Here is a 21,332-nt window from a genome sequence, read left to right on the forward strand (position 1 = left end):
GTGATAAATGGGGTCTGCCAGAGGGTAATAATTAATTCTTAATAATGCGAACTTCTCAAGGTCATTTTGCCCTTTGGTTTTTGAAGAGATCTCCGTACCTCAAACCAACACCGTAAATAAACACATCTTGATTTGCTGCCCGTGTGGTACAGGTACGTGTTGCACGGGTGAGCTGGGCTCCCCTCAGAAGCAGATGTTTCATTTTTGGTGCTCTGGCTCTCGCCCTCCCACCCTCTGTTTGCATTTCCTTACTGGTCCTGCCAACGGCCGCGTTGGCTCGCACCCTCACTGCGAAGGTAGCCAGCCTTCTCCTAGCCAGGACTGACCCACGGGCTGGGTTTGAAGCCAGCAGCCCTTGTGTGGGTGAAACGCTCCCCTTCCCCTGCTTTAATAGTCTCACCTCTAAAACTCATATATATTTCATGTTCTTACCTCTAAAATAAGGGTCGACTTTGTTGCTGGAAGGCCTGTGCCAACCAAAAGTCCATGAAATGTTAAAATGAGGGGGCGTTTCTTAAAAGCGATCCTAACACCAGGAAGGGGAAAAAAAAAAGAAAAGAAAAGAAAAAAAGAATTATTTTTTTCTTAAAACACTAATCTGTGTTCTGCATCTGTCTACTCCTTTACCCTCTGGTAACGCTGTTGGCTCCCCCTTTCCCAACAGTTCAGTCTCTCTCTCTCTCTCTCTCTCTCATGGAAAAACTGGGCAGGAAGAGGTCATTGAAAACATTCTTGGGGATTGAGGCTACCAGGGCTTGCTGCTGCACAATTACGCAAGCAGATCCTTTTGAAAACAACTTTTAAGAAGGAAATCGGGAGCTTAGAGTGAACAAGTGAGAACAGTACTCATTGTAACCGCGAGCCTAGTACTGACTTTCCGGCCTTCTACTGTAAATTGGGCTGTGCTGAGGCGTAGCTGGAGGACACGACACTGGAGAGAGAGAAAAAAAAACCCTCAGATTGATAGCTATCTTTGTGTTTATCATTTTAGCCTTTATTCTGTAATTTAAACTCTTAGGAGAGGAAGCTTAGAATCCTATGAAATGTGATTTTAACAGTAAAGAAAATGTAGCAGTGTGAGCATAGGTGGCAGCCCCCAGATTTCCACTTATCATTACACAAGTCATTTTCCTGTGAACAGTTTGGGCTATTTTGGTTTTTTTTTTGTTTTTAACGTGGGCTTCTGTCAAAGGTTTTGGAGTGGTGAACTTAGAGCTGAGGTGGGTAAACACAGTTATGGATCCTGAGTAATCTTTCATTGACAATCAAAGTAATGACTTTCTTTCACTTGCCCTTTTTCTTTCTCTCTCTCACTTTGATTTATACCCTGGAGTTTTGCTCAGTGATTTTTCAGAAGCTTCCGAGAAGTTAAAATAAACATGTTTAGTGCTGAACAAATTCATCTTCTCTTCATATTTTCCCTCCAGTTCTTTGCCATGTTCACAGAGCTGCCGTGCAGAATCGCTGCCTCCGGGTGACAGCCCCTGCCATCCTCTGGAACCAACGGCTGGCCCAGGAGGAGATGTTCTTCTGGGGCAAGTTTCTCCTGCGGAGGGGAGGGGAGGCAGCAATGTGCCCTTAAAACTGGCCACCCCCTGGGTTAGGAAGCGTGTCATCTAGGTCACTGGTCAAGTTTATTACATCTGCCTGTGCAACCATCTAGGCTTGTCTGAACATCTGATGGGGCCAGTGGGAGGCCGTGCAGCGACAGGGTCCAGCTGCAGGGTCAGAGTTTGGGAAATACCCCCACTATTGACTCTGCGCGTCACAGGTACACTTCAGGGGGCAGTTAGATGGAATTGATAGCTTCTGGCTCTACCACATACTTTTTCTCCTCTCCTCTCCTCTCCTCTCCTCTCCTCTCCTCTCCTCTCCTTTTTCAAACTAATTTTCTTTGTTTCCTCTTTTACCTGTTCAACACAAGTTCACCAAGCTGGATGAAAATAACATTACACACGCTGGACCTTTCACATTCTTCAAATATATCGTATACGAACGCTGAAATTTTTTGTTTTAATAAGGACTATCTCGTGTTTTCTGCCTGATTGCTACAGCGCAACTCACCTTACTGTAAGAAACAGATTTAAATCAGAGGGTCTACATAGCATAAATGAGGGCAGAATATTAAGACAGAAGCTTAAAATGATCATGTTTCTTTTTAAATGCTGCTATCTTCGTTAAGTTATGTAAGTTCAGGGCTAATATTTAACAGAGGGTGCGAGCTGCAAGAGCGGAGCCATTACTACACTGCGTTTATACCTTTCCCTGTAAACTGATTTTAGTTTAATTTTACACCGCTGCCACTATGGAAAGCAGGACTTGAAAAAAAAAAAAAAACAAAAAACAAAAAACCAAAAACCAAACCAAAACAAACCCCCTCAGCTACTCACAGCTGTGCAGATGTCCCTAACTAGTGCTGCTTTTATGCTAATGACTTTAGGTACTCGTACCAGGGAAATCTCCAATAATTGGGTGGCTGCCACCCACCCACTTCTGTGGGTGCCTCTCTCCTCCTTTTGCTTTGTTTGGTCGATGGCTCCTTCGCGTTGTTGCTCTTTGTCATTAGCAGACTGGTGGCATATTGCACTTACAGCTGGTACTGGGCTTTCCTGTCTATATGCCTTCCTGTATAAAAACCCACTGAATCGATGCCTTGCCAACATGTCTAAAGGTTGAAAAAATAACTTTAAAAAACGCTGACATGTGTTTGTTTTCTCAAAACAAACCTTGTGCCTGTAATGTCAGAAGCTCTAATTGCCTAGGGAATTTCTTCCTCTGACTGTGTGAAAGTTGACAATAAAAAGAAATTTTCTTCCAGGGAAGTCTTTTTTTTTTTTTTTTCCTTTTCACCAGATTGTTTCACTATGAATCAATGTTATAACTGGAATTACGGAGCAGCAAAGGGAGCTGGGGCTTTCATTCAGACCTTGTTTTGCCCCAAGCCCTCAGGACCAGGCCCACCTCTCCATTTCCTGGGATGTTCCCACAGTTGCAGAGATGGTGACAGCTCTGCCTCTAGACAGGATGAATCTCCAGGGATGACAAGGGTAGGATCCTCGGGTGACAAGGGTAGGACGGGCTGCTGCAGGTGTAGGACAAGGCTGCTGGGGTTAGAGGTGCCCAGAAGGCTTTTGGGAAGATGCCTCCTTCCTTCTCCATGGGTCCAAAGCTGATGCTGGGGCTTGATGCTAAGCAGGTATCACTGCAGTAGGAGAGGGGGGGGAGAAAAAGAAAGAAGTAAATTAAAAAAGCCTTAATCTAATCCTCCTGCATCAACTACCCCTGCATTGGAATGAAGTATTTTCAACTTGTCTTAATCTGAAAGAAAAAAACAGTGGGTCTTGGAATGATGTGACTTTCTGGGTAGCGTCAGAGGACAGACTGAGACTGACTGTGTGTTGGTGTGACATATGCCTGTATGTATATACTGAAATATATGCTGAAGCTTGAAAACGGGGCACCCGGGTCCTCTCCCAGCAGCGTGACTGCGCAGAGGGGGCTGCCCCGAGGTGCCACCCTGTCCATAAGCCAGCTCTGGGGGTGGCCGGGAGCACCAGGGCTTGGCAGCAGTGTGTTGCCACCCCGGGACCACCCCAGCCAGTGAACTGAAGCCGGGCTGGCAGGGAAAATGTGTGTACACAACGTCCCTCCCTTCCACGGGGCACTGCCTCTGTGCCAGGGCTGGGGGGGTGCAGCTTGAGGTGCCACAGAGAGCGGGGACTCGGTCTCAGCTACCGGTTCTCAGGCCAAAAAGCTGGCCATATTTTATGTAAAGCTGGTGTGGCTTGTGGTGATTTCATCTGAACCCTTGAGCCGTGCAAGGTCTGAGGTGGAAGCTTCTGTTATTGCTGGTACTTTTCCCATAGGGTCTGCCATAAATCAGGAACTGAAAACGAGGTGGGATACCCGAGGCTTCTGACTCGCTCTGCAAAAACAGGGTATAATGTGCCGAAGAGGGAGTGTCAGGCTTTGGCTTTCTTAAATTTCCTGGCTATTGTTGATTTATATCAGATCCTTAAAGCTATTTAAACACAGTGTTTTGTTGGTATTTCCTTAGTATAAATGAGTGAAAGGGATGACATATTTCATGGAAGCCTATGTATGTATTCTTCTCAGAGGGACCCAAAGGGTTCGTTTGGCATCAGCACATCCATTAGGCAATTGTTTGATATGTACCAGGTAGACTCTGTGGCTCCTAAAGGCTTGTCATGCTGTCTGCCTTTAAACAGATACCTATAGTATTGTGTGCATGGCACGTATACAAAATTATAAGTATCTACACTATATACCAAACCACGATCCATAAAACTCTCAGGTCTCTCTTATAAAGCATTTACTTAGGATATATGCCATGTTATGGGGAAATTCTGTACCAAATTAGATTTCACAAGTCTTCGTGCACGCTCATTTAGATGATTTATCAACCTCACTATCAGGATCTTTTAAGAAAAAAAGATCTCTCAAAGCTACCAAAAGGAAGCATATGACATATGAATACTGCCAGCACTCACTTTTAATTGTAACTGCCCTGAAATAAAACAATAGTAAAAAGTATATGAAAATAAGTACCTTCAGAGTCATTATGCTAATTCTTGTATTTCTTTGTTCTTACCAGAGGCCAGTGGCAATTCCGGGAGCAATTCACAAAGACATCCCTTTTTATCAGCTCACACTTGCTCTAAACTAATGGTCTTTTCCCTTTTTTTTTCCGAGGTGGTGATAAAAGCCCAGGGATGCGCAGGTGAGAGCTGAGTTCAAAGCCCTGCCTGGGTGGCTGGAGACATCAGAAGCTGGGCAGCAGCCCCGGGGAGTCCCCCCTGCCACTGCCAGTGCCGGTGATGCTCCTCACACCACACTGATTTGGCCAGGGCTCAGCCAGGAGCTCAGCCCAACCGAAGGGGCTCAAAGGCCAGGAGGGCAAACCACAGCAAGTGGCTTGGACACACAGAAAATAGACCACAGCAAGGCTTCCTTTGACCTCTGTCTTGCTCATCTGCAAAAAACATCTCTTTTCCAGAAAACTCTCCGGGAAAGCTCTGTGTTGGCATCATCCTTTGAAGTCCTCGCCAGCAAATTCTCCCTCTGAGGAGCGCCAGCTTTCAGCTCATCTTCTTGTATGTGCAGCTTTAAAATGTCCCCATCAAATTCCAGGCGGCGTTTACCAGGGTGACAACACGTTGATGCTGTGCAGAGCGTCCTCCCCGGCTGCCTCCCAAGCTTGCAATGAAGACTATATAAATTCTGGGAGCACTGCTGATTTAAAGAGTACAGCAACCAGGTTTCTAAGCCCCAATTGTGCCTTTACCACTCGCTGGTACCATCATCAAATCACTAAGCCCGTGTTACGCTGCAAGCCAAAAAGAAAGTAAGTCCAGAAATAGTAACACACTGAAAATGTGGGAAAGGCCTCTATGATTCAGACATCTTTGTTCTTATGCTTTTTTATTTTTTCTTCTTCATTGTACTAAAAATTAGTTTTTTCTCACCGATTAGTTCTGGTTTTGTTCAGGACCTGCAACTAAGCTACTGGAAACATTAGAATAGTAATTTCTTACAGTCCAAAAGAAGTAAAAACCAAGCCATTACAGAATACATCCAGCGGCTACAAAGAAGTTGCTCTTTTGACGTGAAGGTGCAATAAAAATATGGGTTTTCCCACTGAAATAAAATGGGAAAGACTAACCAATGGGTTAGCTGGGCAAAAAAAAATAAATTACAAATTACTTGAATTATAGGGAAATATTTGTCTCTTATTTTAAAACACGTGCACACACACAAAAGAAGGGAAGTAAGGTATACCCTTTTTGTAAATGAGGAAGATTTACCTTTTCCTCAATTAAACTGTATGAATCCCCAATCGTATGTCATAGCCTAAATCTCAAATAAAAGTTGCATGGGTTAAATTGAAAAATTATTACAAGTTAAATAGCCAGAGGAGAATATTAGTCAAAAGCTTGCTCCCACCAAAGATTTGATATATCGTCACTGAGGAAAAAAAAAAAAGACTGTTCAGTTCTGAAACGGGCCCTGGAGACATTCGGATATTATTTAATAGGAAGAGGGTTTATCCTGGAACAGACCACGGTGCGTGAGAGTGACTGAGCAGGATGAAAGAATCCAACAGCAGAAGCACGAGGTGGTATCTATCACTCCAACCTTTTCATTTCCCAGCCAGACATATGGCTGAATCTTGTAATTTAAATGCAGATTATCGGTCCCAGCAGGAGTGCCTGAACATCCTGGAACCAGTGTCACGTTTCAGTAGGGGTGGCAGCAACTGCTTCGTTGCCGCATCGTTTCAAAATATTCCATCCTCCGCAAAATTTAAATATTGTTCGTGCTTTTAAAGGATGGGCCTTCCTTCTGCAGATGCTTTTTCCTCTTTTAAGGGGAAAAGCATTCAGTTCTGTTTTGCTGTGCTACCTGAAAGCCAGTTTGTCTCCTGTTTACACAGGAGGAATGAATCTCCCCATTTACAGGACCCGAAGGGCTGAACTTCATCTTGGCACCTCGGCCGGGGGGGGGGCTGCAGGGTACAATGCACAGTGGCCAGCTGTGTGCCAAGGGCCTTTTCGACACAGCCACGTCGTTTAGTTGTGTAAATATAGGGGTTTCACTGAAAATGGAAGGCAGTAGGTATAGGGGTATAGGTATAAAAGTATTAGCACTTGCAATTAGCACTTGCAATTTTTTTTTTTTTTTTATTTTGAGGAGCAGGCATTGGTAGCAACACATACACCTTTGAAAATTATATTGGGACTTGGACAAAATCCACACAAAAATCTAAATCCCAGGGATCCAGACTGCCTGCTGGATCCAGCACTGTCTAACACACTAGACATTTACTCTGCAGAAAAATCCTGGTCTGCTGTCAGATCCCTCACGGAAAAGTTTTAAGCCAGCTCAGATGCAGTCCAGTGTCAGGGAATGCCCTGTGACGTTCACCAAAGATCTGTCATGCTCCAGACTGACCAGACAAGATGCCCAACCTCTTCTGAAGTTCCCAGAACCTATCAGACTCAGTTCAGCTTTCAGGGTCTTCGGTGTTAGCCATTTCACCACAGGAACAAGACAGGTTTTAGCTCCTAAATACCCCAAGAATGTTAAAATCACAGTGTTGGGGAAATTTGTACAGGGATGTAAACTCCACTGCTGCTCAAGTTAAGCCACTGTGTGGGTGGCACAGGAAAGGTCACACAGGCAGAAGAACAAGGAAGAGAAAGCCCATCTACCTCAGCAGCTGCAGCAGAGGGAGCGGAGAGGGGAATGAGATGGACGATGTGGACATGGTGCTCAGAGGAGGTACGGATGCTACGAGTGGCACAAAATGCTGTGAAGCTCATGTAGAAAGACATGGGCATCCCCAAAGGCACAGTGAAGTTATGGCCCAACAGGTACTTGTTCTCAAGTCATGCCCATGCCAGTAACCAGGGCACAGGTCCATACACTAGCACGGCATTAGCCACACAGCTAAATCATTAGTGTGGTCTTCTGGCGCTGTATTGGCAATTGTCACCGGGGTAAGGCCACATCGGGTCTAGGACCGATGTGATAAATTCAGTTGTGGCCATGGCAAGGACTAGGAAGTCCCAGCTGCTAGGATTCACCTCCCAAGTGAAGGAGAAGAGGGTGTCAAGAGGAAGGGGCCAGCCTTTTTTCAGTGGTGCCCAGTGACAGGACAAGAGGAAATTGGCACAAACTTGAACATAAGAAGTTCCATCTAAACATGAGGAGGAACTTCTTCACTTTGAGGGTGGCAGAGCACTGGAACAGGCTGCCCAGAGAGGTGGTGGAGTCTCCATCTCTGGAGAGATTCAAAACCCCCCTGGGCATGTTCCTGTGCAACCTGCTGTAGGTGGACCTGCTTTGGCAGGGGGGTTGGATTAGATGATCTCCAGAGGTCCCTTCCAACCCCATATCATTCTGTGTTTCTGTGAGAAATGCCTTAAAAAGGCTCCTTTTTAGACTGGAAGTAGGCAGCAAATTACGGTGCGGGACCCAGGAGAAGTGACTGGATAATGGAGCAGAGTGACAGAACAGGAGTCAGCCCAAGCACTGTTGAGGAAGCCACACTACACAGCTGATCCTAACAATCTTTGTATTATGAAATGGTAGAGAGAAGAGAGAGAGAGAGATAGACAGACAGACAGAAACACGCTCTGAGCATACCTTGATGGGAGGTTACATACATTACCTTGTATGTTCAAACAGTCCAACTTCCAACCAAAATAATTTAGATTGAACTGAACCAAATGGGACATATCCCAGCATAAGAAACATTCAAGCTACGGTAAATGTGCAGGGTAAAAGATACATCCCTCATAAAAACCCCTACATTTATTATCTAGACTAATGTGTGCAGTGCTGTGGAAGGCAATTGCACGTGTAAAAAACTCACATCCCTAAGAGGCACACAGAGAAAAAAAGAAGACTACACTGGGAAGCCCATCAGAACTTATTTCAACAAGTTTTTGTGATATCCGTGTAAAGGTTCTTTGATTCTTCTTCCACTGCATGCTAGAAGGGCTAAATCCTTCCTAAAAACTTGCATGCAGGCAGATCAGTGAGCAAATCTACACACAGAAGTGAGAAAGGACAGTAGGCATTCATTTTTTTTTGGCATTACTGTTCTTCCCACTGAAATCTCCAAATGCCTCTTTAGCAAAATGTATTCGATAGGTTAGGAATCAAGGAGTGTTTCCACATTTTTTGGTGCTCATTAGCAATTGGTAGGAGAGAGAGTGGATCAGCATTTGACAGCCTTCTTTCACAACCATAATCTTAAAATCTCTGTGTTTTAGAGAGAGATTTTGATGTGCTCATTCTCCAGACCCCTGGCTTTTAGGTTTGTCTCCGTGTGTTTCAGTTTAAAATCCCAGCTGAGAAAATCATGACTTTCTATGCTTTGTAGGCTTTGATCCTTTGAAAATCTGATTTAATGAATTCTGCCTTATGCCTCTTACCTGGATAAACAGTCTTTTTTTTTTTAAAAAAAAAAGAGACCAACAACAACTAATGCCATCAACAACACTAACAAATGTCCTGTCTGTGAACACAATTAGTAAGAAAATAGCCTTAGTGGTGTTTAGCCTGCAGACACCCGGTGGAACTCCACAACTATAGATTCTAATTAAGGGATTGACTTTTCAAGAAAGATTAAAATAACGAAATGCATTTAGCTTTGCTAAATGATGACAGGGAGGGAATAGGAGAACCTTCAGCAACAATAAGAAGATTGTTAACACCAACAATGGACAAGAGCTGTTTAAAGGAAGAGAAAGAACACTTTCTTAGGCACCAAGAATAATAAGGAGTAATGGATGCGTAAATAGAATAAATAAGTTCAATGCTGATTATTGATATTCTTATTATATTACAACTTTTGAATGAACGCAGGGATGTTACTTGTAAAGGAGAGATTAATTCATGACCAAGGAAAATGGAAGGGCTCTGATTACCTTATTACTACTGCCGCACGTAACACCTACTTTCATGTGACCAGGGGAGAGGCTGTAAGACTGTATGCCCGCTCCTCACGGAAATGTTTGCATCAGGTCTGCTTTCTGGAAAGCCTTTGTAGAAATGTTCACCAAGAAATGACATTTACAAAACCGCAAACCCACTGCGTCCTCCAAAGGAGTGGTGGTGGAGCCTCCACCCACCTTGCTACTGCAGAGAGAGGGTGGTCGGAAAGATGGCGGAGGCCATTCAGCACGGTGTGCCCTTGGGTTCAACACTGCATCCAGGGGCAGGTGGTGTTCTGTTTCTAGCATGAGCTTGAGTAGGTCCTTGGCTTCACCATCAGGATTGCTTGGTCAGGTGTCTAACCAGCTTGGTGGAAAAGACAGAAATAAAGCCTTTATAGTCTGCTACTGCTATGCAACCCTGTTGTAGGGTTTTCTCCTACTTTCCTTGGAGAAAGACACATTTTGGGGTTATAGTTCCAAAGCCTCTAAGAAAGCACAGCTTTTAACACATATTTAAAAAGTCAAGCTCAACGCTGTTATGCGTTTCTAGGTTATCAAGACTCAACCTCAGGCAGAAGTCTAGTTGCAGTAAATGCTGATGCTAAAAACTCTCACTAAAAACACTGTGGTGTAACCCATCATGTTTTTTGGGTCTTGCCAGTGGAAGTGTAGGCTGCTACTGCTGAGAGAAGTAGGGTCTTCGAATTAACCTGGACTGTGTCCGCTGAAGCTCTTGTAGAAGAGCATAATCACTTCCACTGAAGTCTCAGGATCTAGAGATGGATGTGGAGCCAATACACAGTTCTGGGTGTCCAGAGTCAGAGTTGAATCCAGCAAGGCTCCGGGATTGCCTTCTTCCTTGGTCACCTGGGGACAGTTTCTGATGGTCCCTCAGAGTGTTTCTTTTCAAACAGAAAAATAATCAATCACCTTTGCCCCTCCCTACTAACATTAAATGTCCCGCTCTTCCTCCGGCATGTGGGCTCACCAGGTGAGCACCATCCCTCCGTTCCACAATATGGACAGAGCTGGGGACATGTACTATTTTACGTCATTCTAACATGACGTTTTTATTAACATTTCCCGGCAGTTATTCAAATAGAAAGATAACTGGGGATTACTTTTTTTGTTCCACTGTGGAGGATGCACCCGAGTGTAGCATTACAGCGCCTACCATGCAATTGTGATGGCAGTGTTTCCAAATAGTCTATCCCACAACAAAAGGTCAGCAAGTAACCACTCAGACAGGCACAATGACAGACTTCCTTTCTACCTGACATGCAATCTTCCCAGAAAATGAAGGCAGAAATTACTGAGTACATTTGTAAAACATAGAATGAGAGGTGTGTGTACAAAACCAATTAAGGAAAGAATTGCTTTTTGCTTCTTTTTTTCCTGGTGCACTCTTTTGGAAATTTACCTCCATATACTAATTAACCTCTGGGTGACTTTATGTAAATTAGATGGCATTCTTTGCAGTAGTGCTGTGGTAGCATAAGTGATTTAAAGTGATGTAAAGTGCTTTAAAGGTAGCCAACAAAGTTTCTTTTTAATGTATTACACTATAAAGATGTTGGAATGATCAGGCTCTCTTGCAATGAGGCAAAGGAGATGAAAAGGTAAAAAGTGATGTGAAAGATAGCAGGAAGATATGCAGAGTTCATGGGCCACATCTCCAGCTTGATAAACCTGCCCTGGACCACATCTCCAGCTTGATAAGCACACCCTGGACCACTAACTCAATGCAGATGTTCAAATTGACATCATCTCAGGACCTGGTCTCATACATTGAAAATAGATATTAAGGATGTTAACTGGATTCCTAGAGCCCCTGGTGATCTTGGAGAAGTCATTTCAGTAAATCAGAGAGTATCACTTAGGAAGCCAAGTGATTGGCTTCCCTTATGATGGCTTGTTGTGCAGTTTTCCTGTGTGTCTGAGTCTCTTGAGGAAATCTGACTAAGGAAACACTGATCAGATTTGTAAAGATCTGTTGTTACGCCGAAAAGCTTTCAGAGCAGAATTAACCTAGGTGGCCTGGTGTTACCCACAAACACCCAAAGTGCTTGGGACAGCAAAGACATGAGGATCGATCAAATTGGTGTCAAAAAAGCTGGAGTCCACGCTGAAGCCAAGTATGCTCCTGATGCCCACTGAAGCATTTGAAACAAACAAAAGATGGAAGGAATTTTTCACAGAAAGAGTGGTCAGGCATTGGAATAGGCTGCCCAGGGAGGGGGTTGAGTCACCATCCCTGGATGTGTTTAAGGGACGTTTAGATGGGGTACTGAGGGATATGGTGTAGGGGAGGACTTTGTAGAGTAGGGTAAATGGTTGTACTTGATGATCCCAAGGGTCTCTTCCAACCTGAATGATTCTATGATTCTATGTCTGGCAATGCTGGTAAAATTTAGAAACCAATTTTAGGTGAGTATCTTTCTCCATTAGAGAGGGTGCAAGGGTGGTTGGTCCTGATGTAAATGCCTACAGTCCACATTTAGTTAGAAATATCCCAGTCCCTCAGGCAAGCACAGTTCATATAAGGAGTGGTGCTGGAAGATGAGAGGGAGGTTGAGATACATCACCTAGGTGCCTGCTGTGTACTATTAGTATTATGCAGAACATACATATTAAAGCATTCTACATTAAAGTGTACTTATTACATATTGTATTGCATGTCATATATATATATATTATTGTCAAGGTACTGACACTTCATTTAGGGAAAGGATTCAAGGATTGGAGCATCTCCCTTATGAGGAGAGGCGGAGAGAGCTGGGACTCTTTAGTCTGGAGAAGAGAAGGCTGAGGGGAGACCTTATCAATGCCTATAAGTACCTAAAGGGTGGTTTGAAGGAGAAGGGAGCCAGCCTCTTTTCAGTGGTTCCCAGTGAGAGGATGAGGGGCAACGGGCACAAGTTGGAACGTAAGAGGTTCCACTCAAATATGAGGAAAAACTTCTTCACGGTGAGGGGGACAGAGCCCTGGAACAGGCTGCCCAGGGAGTCCCCTTCTTTGGAGATTTTCAAGACCCGCCTGGATGCAGTCCTGAGTAACATGCTCTGACAAGCTCTAGGCAATCCTGCTTCAGCAGGGGAGTTGGACTAGATGATCTCTATGGTCCCTTCCAACTCTAAAATTCAGTGAAAAAAAAAAAGCTGATTCAGCCCCTGGAAAAGATGGGTAAGGTGCTCAATTGAGAGCTGTGACTCCCAACAGCATAAAGCTACAGCTTTGCAGCCCACGCTTAGGCTCCTTAGGTGCTGAGGACAGGGGAAATTCTGCTATTATCACTGGTTTCAGCTGGTTTTGCTTAGCTGTAAGAGGCTCCCTGCTCAGTACTCCGGCTGTGGTGAATCCCAGCCACCTGATCCTCCCTGTGACATGTACAGAATGGCCAACTCAGCGCTGGGAGCCTGCAAGCGGTGTGCGGCGAAGCTCGGTATCGTCGTGTTGCCCGTGGAGGTAAAGCCGGGCGCCTGGAAGTTAAGCGGGGTAGCAGCCAGCCCGTAGGCTTCCAAATTTTGCCGGATTTAGGCTGTCATCTGTGAAATGCTCAAGCGCTTGGAACAAGGCCAAACAGCTACCTGGTTCCCCGTCTGCAACGAACAGCGGATAGTCAGGCTGAGAGATTTACTTCCAGGCAGTCTGAGGGGAAAGAGAAAAAAAAAAAAAAAAGGAAAATTTCAGAGAAATATTAAGGGAAAATTGTATCATCAATTATATCACAATGGCATTAGGCAACTTTGCGTGCTGCTATTAGAGGGGGGAGTAGGTTTTCAGTATGATGGAGAGGCAGGCACAGTGATAGGGGGGGATCTCCCTCAGTGATGAGGGATTTCCTCCTCAGGGCATCCTGACCATCCTGACCATCACGCTCTCCCCAGTTACTCTACCGGGAGAGCAACCTGCTTAACATCTCCCCTCCACGCACCCTGTCCCCAATAAACCTGTTTCTGGGAGGAGTTGGGGGATGTAAAATTCTGAAAGACATTGAGGAAATTTCTAAGATGCTATTTCCCTTTGCTACCCCTTTTTTGCTGAAAAGAGATGTTCAGTCTGCAGCACCTTGGGCGCAGCAGCACCCAGGCAGGGGGCAGGACATCCTCCTCACTCCACAGTTTGCTTTCAAACCTCCACCCACCATGGCTGGCATTTATTCCTGTCTGGGTTGCAGGGTCCTGGCTCCAGCATGTAAAAAAGAGGAGTGGAGGTCCCTGACACTGGGGCTGTGAGATGGTGATGCCTTGCAATCAGCCCCAGGTTTTCCAGGGTCGGCGTAACTTTGCATTGCCACAAGAGACGTACCAAAGACACGGTGACCTAGGAGGGGCGCTCCTAGGAACATTTTGAAAATGAAAAGAAAGCTTATTCAGAGAAAAAACGTGGCAGAGCTGCCTTTTCTCTCTACCCCACGACTGGCCTCATGCTCCGGTGTGTTTCCATGGAGGCTGTTGCTGTCACTGCATGGCTCACACTGGAGTGTCACATTGGATGGGAGCCAGCTCAACAAGAAAAATAAAGTGAGTTTTTAGGAGGTAATGTGGTAAATGTTCTCCTCAGTCTGGCTACCAATATGTGCTGTCTAGCCTGAGGCGCGCAGCACATATGGGTGAAGCTACTGAAGTTTGGTACTTTTAACTTCTTGAGTCACTTTTTTTACAAAACGAAAGCAGACGTATTAGACTAATTGAGAAAAAGAGAAAAAAAAAAAAAGAAAGATAGGTAAGGAAAGGCAAGGCTGAGCTATTTGATCTCGAGAGACTGCTACCACTGATTTCTCAATTCTTATTCTGGGACTTAGAGGGCTTTTCCAGGCACTGGGGGATTTTCCCTGCTGCTGAGGCAGCGGCAGAGCGGGCAGCTGTTCTCAGCAGCAGACTGTCAGGGTAGCGAAGCGCCCTGGCCATGCTGATGGTGCCCAGGCAGGTGACAGTGGCCAGGGCAGCAGCAGATGCTGGCATTTGTGCCACCTGCTTGGGGCAGCTGTAAGGGTAGCCCTGCCCCCCTGCTCTCCCAGCAGCTGCTGGAGTAGGCAGCCTGGCTCCAGCTCCTCCTTCCTTCGTGGAAATTCAATTTTATACCTCCACTGCTGAGGCTGGAGTGAGCTCTGGTGCTTGCTGCTCCGCGAAGGATTTGGTCAGCCCGTTTGCCGGGGCTGTGCTAGAAAAGGCAAGTTTTAAAGCAAAATGTAGGTGATGTCTGCTCTTTGGAAATCTGCTCCTCTCCCACTTACGGCCTTTCAAGACACTTCAGCAGTCATTTTGCAGTGTGCCCCTGGGCTTCTGGGAGAGCATCGCAACCTCCTCCTCTTTTCCCCATCTGTCAGCTCAGCAGCGACAATAGGGCAGACTGGAGTTTCTTTCAGCTCATTCGATTTCTATGGTTAGCATTTGCCAAGTGCTCAGCCATTTGTAAAAATCATGTCATAAGTTGTCATTAGAAAGAGAATTGATAACTGGGATTTACTGAGCTCTGCAGTCACTCAAATGAATCTGTTCTCTTACACTAAAAAACAAACCCCTCGCAAACAAGCCCAGACATTAAGTAAACAATTGCTACAATACGAAGTTTAGGTTTTTCAGCTGTTAGATCGATACCCGGTGGCACCACTATGGTTAACAATCTGTGAAATTCCCCGTTTCATAAAAAAGCTATAACTAATTAAAGAAAAAAATAATTTACTCTTCTGAAACGTGCTACGTACAACTGAGTCCAGATGAAGACTCTTAATGCTTGTGAGCCATTAACTTTTGATCCAGAAAGCATACGATCCAGAAATCACCATGACCATGGATTTGGCCATGATGCCCAGGTACAAACCCAGGCATTTCAAGCCAACCTAATGAAAATAATGGAAGCATTGAAAAGAACCATTTTCAATGTGTCTCATTTTCCAATCTGAATCTGAATCTTTTCAGTTCTTGAGGCTAGGTAAATGTCTCCTGAATCCAAGAGATTCTGGTACTGGAAAAGACAAGTTGTGTGGCCTTGAAATCAAAACAAAAGTTATCAACGTGAATGCTTTAGTAACACAGGAAAACGTCTGTAAGTCGGGGGGGGAGACGGAAAAGGAGGAATGCTGTCTGAGTAAAGAAAAAACATCTAAGTGCTTATTTATTTGGAGATTTATTTTGTTGTAATTTATTTAACACCTCCATAGAGAACAAAGAACTTTACTGAATTAAAAACAACTGGGAAAAACCCCCCTAGAATTTCTTGAAAATATTTGTTATACCTAAAACCTGTCAAGAAAAGCGTGAAAGATTGCTGTGATAATATCTGCAAAGAAGACAGCCCAGATGTTTTTGGCCGCTGACTAGGTACGAGATCAGATCCATGCCTAGCTGGATGTGTTTCCTTTTGCTAACCTGCCTGCAGAACCTGCTTCTCGGTCCCGTGCACAAAACCCAACCATTTCTGAAACATTTCTTCTGGCTTTGAAACTGCTCCTCCAGGTCTCACATGTGCAGAACTTTCGTAGCCTGTGAAACCCAAGCACAGGGAACAAGTCAGGTATCACCAATTTTACGGAGGCACAGGGGAGAGCAAAATAACCAGGAGCCACAGAGAACACAACACAGTGGGAGTTACAGGGAAAATTTTGAAAGGTTGTCCCACACCGTATCTCTGTCTTACCAAAAGAGATGTAATAGCTTTAATGTTCATATAAGGATATAGTAGGCTTCTCTTTATAAAGCGCTGTTTAAGAGATCCCCTTTTTTTTGTGTGTCAAACAGCACAGTATTCGATATGAGGAGCTGAGATAATGGAACTGAACATGGAGCTTAAAATGGTGTAAGAAGTTTTCTCAGGGTGATGTTTAGGCCCATAAATTCAGCTACAAACTACAGAGTTTTGAAATGAAAATCCAGAGCAATCCGTTCTGTTACTGGGCGTCAAATTGACACACTGTTCAGAGCCAGGAAGTGCTTGTCTCCATTTTTTTTTTCCTTACAAAAACATTAACCAAACATTGGAGATATGCAAAAACCCAAAACTTCCTTCTTTCCCAGAACATGTTCCTTGGTGATTTCCTACTCCCTGTTAACTTTTCCAAGTGCCAAATTATACTAAATAAGGAACTGTCCCTCCTGTTCTTTTGCCTCTTAAATAAGACAGTAACCTTTCAAAGGCTCTTACTAAAAGAAGACAAGTTCAAAATTTAAAAAAAAAAAAAAAAAGAGTGCATGATCTCAATCTAAGGTTATAGAAAGGCCACAGAGCTTTCGGATTAAGGGAGTGAAGCATTAAAACAGCGTGGCCCCACTCTCCTAGAAGATATGTCTTGGCAACATCGCTAGTCTAAATTGTGCAAATGGAATATTTTGATCTTTGTTCCTGGAGAAAAACATGCACCTTTAATATCAGATTATAGTTTTCCTCATTTGTACAGTTTAACTGACCTATTCTCCACTATATACTTTATTGTATCAGAGAGGCTGCGCTGTGTACACTAACACTGCCGTTTTTGCACTGAGCTCGGTTGGTTTTGTTGGATTGTTTGTAAGGAGAGTGGGCTGAAGGGAAGAGGATTTCCTGATGATAGTCTGTCAGAGAAGGAGTAATTGGTTTATACAAAGCACAGAGAAAATACAAGTGTGATGTACAAAACCTCTGACGTTCATACCCAAGGAATATTACTGCTGATGTTTGAGTGAGTCACACGAAATACGATAGTGCTACTTTTGTACTTTAACGTTTTAGATTGACCATTTTGGTTAATGGCCACCTAGAAGTTGACTATAAACCCTAGCATTTGATGGCAGAGTGCTGTTCACATTGAAGTACTTTGTAAATAGATTAGGAGAAACAGAAGCTGACGTCTTTGCCCCAAAAAAGGTCTGCAACCTCATGCTTGATGGTGGCTGTCGAGTAAAGGGTCAAAGCCCACATATTCATGTTGAGCGTAACAGCAGTTGGACTGGAGGAGGAGTGGAGGAAGCATTGGCAGATGATCACAGGCTGGATTGCAAGAGAGCAGCCATACCTGAAAGGCTGTATCTGCTGATGTGGTCCATTCCTTGGCAAAGAAAACCCGTTTATTTGCCTGTATCCAAAAGGGAAGGCTTGTGAAAGGAATCAGTAACACAATCCCTCAACTGCAGGTATTTGAATTGATTATCTGTCAACCCAAAGGTTTCCCTAAGTTCAGCAAATGAACACAATCTGTCTTCTAAAATATATCATGTAATTTGTTAAAGCTTTTGTCTAACCATGCATCCCAAATAAAAATGCATTTAGTTTTTGGTTTGGGGAGTAAGGTTGATTTTTATTTTTTTTAGTGTATTTGAGTTAGAAAATTGAATACAAGCTGAAATGGAGTAAACAATAGATAACTTAAGGGTGATTTTTTTATAACTGGTGTTAATTTAAATGACAAAATCTCTCAATATTCAGCACATTACTGATTTATTTCAGATGTATCTTCATGTGTTTCGGGCTCACATTGTTAAAATATGCTATTGATTTTCTGTTTTCTTTTGTTCTGAGGTTCCAGTGTGCTCTCTGCTGGTGATGCCACTTCCCATTTTGAAAAATGATTGATTCATTGTGATTAAATTAAAAAACAACAACAAAACAACCAAACAACACCACCAAAAAAAACCAAACCCCAAACAAGACTTAAAATGGTTAAGTTAAAGATCGAAGACGCTAAATTGCTTTCAAGAGTACTATTTATTTGCACATTTGCTGGATTAGGATCTAAGACAAAATGCAAATAAGACAATGGATATTGGGAAAGAATGGTGAAGAAAATTCTGTATCAGTAGACAACAAACAGAAGTGAGAGGCTGAGGAAGATTCTGGGGAGATTTTCACTAGGTTTTAGGAAATTCCATTAGGGGAAGAACTGCCATAGGAAGATTGGAAAGAGCCATCTGGGATTGCAAGTGATGGGACTCGATAAAAGTGAATTAGTAGCGCTGCTTTGTAGGCAATATGGCAGAAGTGAAGGATTACGGAAAAAGTCTAAAATACGCAGGTAAACACACTTGTTGGGCTTATGAACAAGCAGTAACCAAAAATGTTCTGTGGGCCCATTTGTTCCCCTGGCTTCCAAAAACATGTTTTTCTATTTTTAGAATTGTATATGGCAACACACTCTTAAGGGTCCCGTTTCAAAATTTAAGACCCCTGTTTCTGAAGAACAATGGCACGCTGAAGAGTCCCACTGATTAATAAGAGATGTGACTAAAAGTTCCTTCTTTCAAGAAAAAGATGAAGAAAAAAAAAAAGGAGAACTAAATTTTTAAATCTTAAATGTTTTCAAAGTATTTCTGTGTTAAAATGTAAGCCAGAACATTTTCAAATAGTAGAAATACTAAATGTTTTCAAAGTATTTCTGTATTAAAATGTAAGCCAGAACATTTTCAAATAGTTGATGTATGCACAGCTTTGTTAAGCCAGATGAGAATGGAAACAGAGGGGTCAGGTATATGGAGTGAGCCAAGACGGTGATTTAGTAGGACAGGTTTTCCATAAAAGCGTGTGATTGAGAACTACATTTCTCTATAAATCTGTGATATATATCAAATACTAATGTGTAATATCCCTACTTCTGTATCAATCTATTGATATATAATCATGTAGTACATTTCTCCTGCGAATGTAGCTACATATTTTTTGCTTTAGATACTGCCCTGCAAATTCATGCATATGGGTAATAGTTCTTAGTAGCAGCCAATAGACCATGTAAACAGCCAACATAGCACATAATGAAGCTCACGGAGAACAAATTTTATCACCAAATGTCAGTCAGCCAACCCCTCTTCTAGATGATTTCCTGAGATGTATTAGATAAATGAATAAAAAATTTCTAAGTACGACAAAATAAATATTGATGTTTTAAAATATTTTATCTGAAATTCAATGGAAACGAGCTTCATCTCCTTCTCAGGGCATAGCAACGTGCATAACATGATGTTTCTCTGTTACTCACCTTATCACACTGTCTACATGCAATCTTCTTCCTGCTATCACTATTCATTTTTCATGTGCCAAGTATTCATTAATCCTTTCACCTCAGTAGGTGGAAACCAGTTTTTCTCTGCAGCACGCTCAGGGCTGGGAAATCGTTGCTCCCTGTTCCAAGTGGTTAAGAAGGATGAATGTTAATACTCATGGTTTTTATTGATAAATCTGAATACAAGCTATGCATCTATCCAGGGAATGTTTCCAGCGGTGTTCCATAGTAGCCTGCTTCCTTTGGGATTGCATATTTTATCTTTTAAAACATTGTGTTACAACGTTAACTTTTGACTTGGGTAAAATGTTCTGAAATCTAATGGATCACATATGTAACTTCTGGTGAATTGTTGGAACTGATTCTCTATCTAAAGTAATAATATAAGGAAATACCTTGCTCAGGTCATTAGACTGTATTTTAACTCTATGCTCACTTTTCCCCAAAGGAAACGATGACACTAGAGGCAAAATTACAACAGCACATCACACCTAATCCCCTTTATATCTTTTGAAGACATATATTTATACAGACTGCAAGGTAGACTTCTATCAACATGGGGTTTTTTTAACCTTGTAGAAATAGAGGTAAGAGGCGGGGGCAAATAGCAAGGGGCTTACACTGCCCAAACCATCTATGCCACAAGGCAGCAGAGGACCAGTTACAGGGACAACACACAAAATGATGCGTAGATCTATTTCAGGCAGTTGGCATGAAATCTCTAAGGGAACAAACATTGGTTCTGGTTCTTCTGGCTTCCTCGGTAAACAATGTGTAGAGCAGCAAACATTAGTTTGTATTTACTGAAAGTAATAGCGTTTTAGCAGTAATTATTTACCTGAGCTCAGCCTGGCTTTCTGTGTAAACAGACACACTACACAGGCTTTTACAAACACACTCACGCTATGGGCCAACCTACTAGGCAAGGGACCCCTCTTTCTGCATTTTATTTAACAAATCGCTGTTACGAGTGGGATCCTCTGGCGCTGAAGTTGAATCTGAGGAGGACGAGGGGTGGTGACTCATAAACGCACTTGCCATTTTCTACCTGCCCTGACCACAGCTTTTGCCAGAGTCCAACACGGCACCCTGATTATTCACAAGGCTATTAAGCGCAATTATATTAAATCCCCTCCGAACACTACCCAGAAACCATCTTAGCAGCCAGGGCTGGTCAAAGCTCACCTGCACTCTGGCCACACAGTGTTTACTTCACGCAACAGGAACCATAGGGGCGGAGGCGGAGAACAGCCACATCAGCTTTACATTAACAAAAGGCTCTCCAGGGCAAGGGAATCCCTAGGTAACCTGTCAGGACAGCTTCATACCTTTGACACTCATCGGGCATGGGCCAGGATCTTTCCACCAAATCGGAAAGAAACAAAGATTTGCTTCTCAAAGTTTTAACACTGACTCGCAGTATTTACATTTTTGTTTCCTAAGGTTTTCAGAGTGCTTCTTTCCAAAGACTTGTGAAATAAGAAGTTGGTCCTTTAAACAAACTTTAAGATTTCGGAATCTGTTTCTCTGCATATTGGCATTAAAGCCTTTACCACGCGGTAAAGGTGGTCCTTATGAAAAAACCTTCCCATGAAGGAAGTTCTCAGCTTGCAGAGGCGCGACAAGGACTTACACGCCGACCTCCACACAAAAAAACCCACCCAACCCACCACCTCACTGACTTCTGACAAGCTGCAGAGTGCCTGTATTTAAAATAATATAATAGGAAAGGTTTGCAGCGCTCAGCCCCTGCCAGCCCGCCAGGTACCGGCGGGGGCCCGCGGTGCCCGGCACGGCCTGGGGGGACGAAGGGAGGCGGCGAAGGCCGTCCCCACCGCCCGGCCTCCCGCCGCCAGCGCGGCCCGGCCACGGCGCCGCCCGCTCCCCGCCTCAACCCC

The 21,332-nt window shown here is 43.6% G+C and overlaps 1 long non-coding RNA gene across 3 annotated transcripts; it reads right to left on the reverse strand.

The window, feature by feature from the left end:
* Positions 1 to 443: 443 nt before the first annotated feature.
* On the reverse strand, positions 444 to 21,069 carry LOC106902592. 3 transcript variants are annotated; one of them, XR_001414548.1, is made up of 4 exons: positions 19,411 to 21,069; positions 13,055 to 13,115; positions 2,962 to 3,202; positions 444 to 526 (listed from the first exon to the last, which is right to left on the reverse strand). It is a non-coding gene; the product is annotated as an uncharacterized LOC106902592 (long non-coding RNA). The 3 variants fall into 3 exon arrangements; XR_001414547.1 differs by lacking the exon at positions 444 to 526 and having other exon boundaries at positions 2,381 to 3,202; XR_001414549.1 differs by lacking the exons at positions 444 to 526; positions 2,962 to 3,202; positions 13,055 to 13,115 and adding exons at positions 15,648 to 15,952; positions 17,458 to 17,517.
* Between the last annotated feature and the right edge of the window lie 263 nt (positions 21,070 to 21,332).

This window comes from Calidris pugnax, unplaced genomic scaffold, assembly GCF_001431845.1.
Source record: "Calidris pugnax isolate Ruff unplaced genomic scaffold, ASM143184v1 scaffold20, whole genome shotgun sequence".
Lineage (NCBI taxonomy): Eukaryota > Metazoa > Chordata > Aves > Charadriiformes > Scolopacidae > Calidris > Calidris pugnax.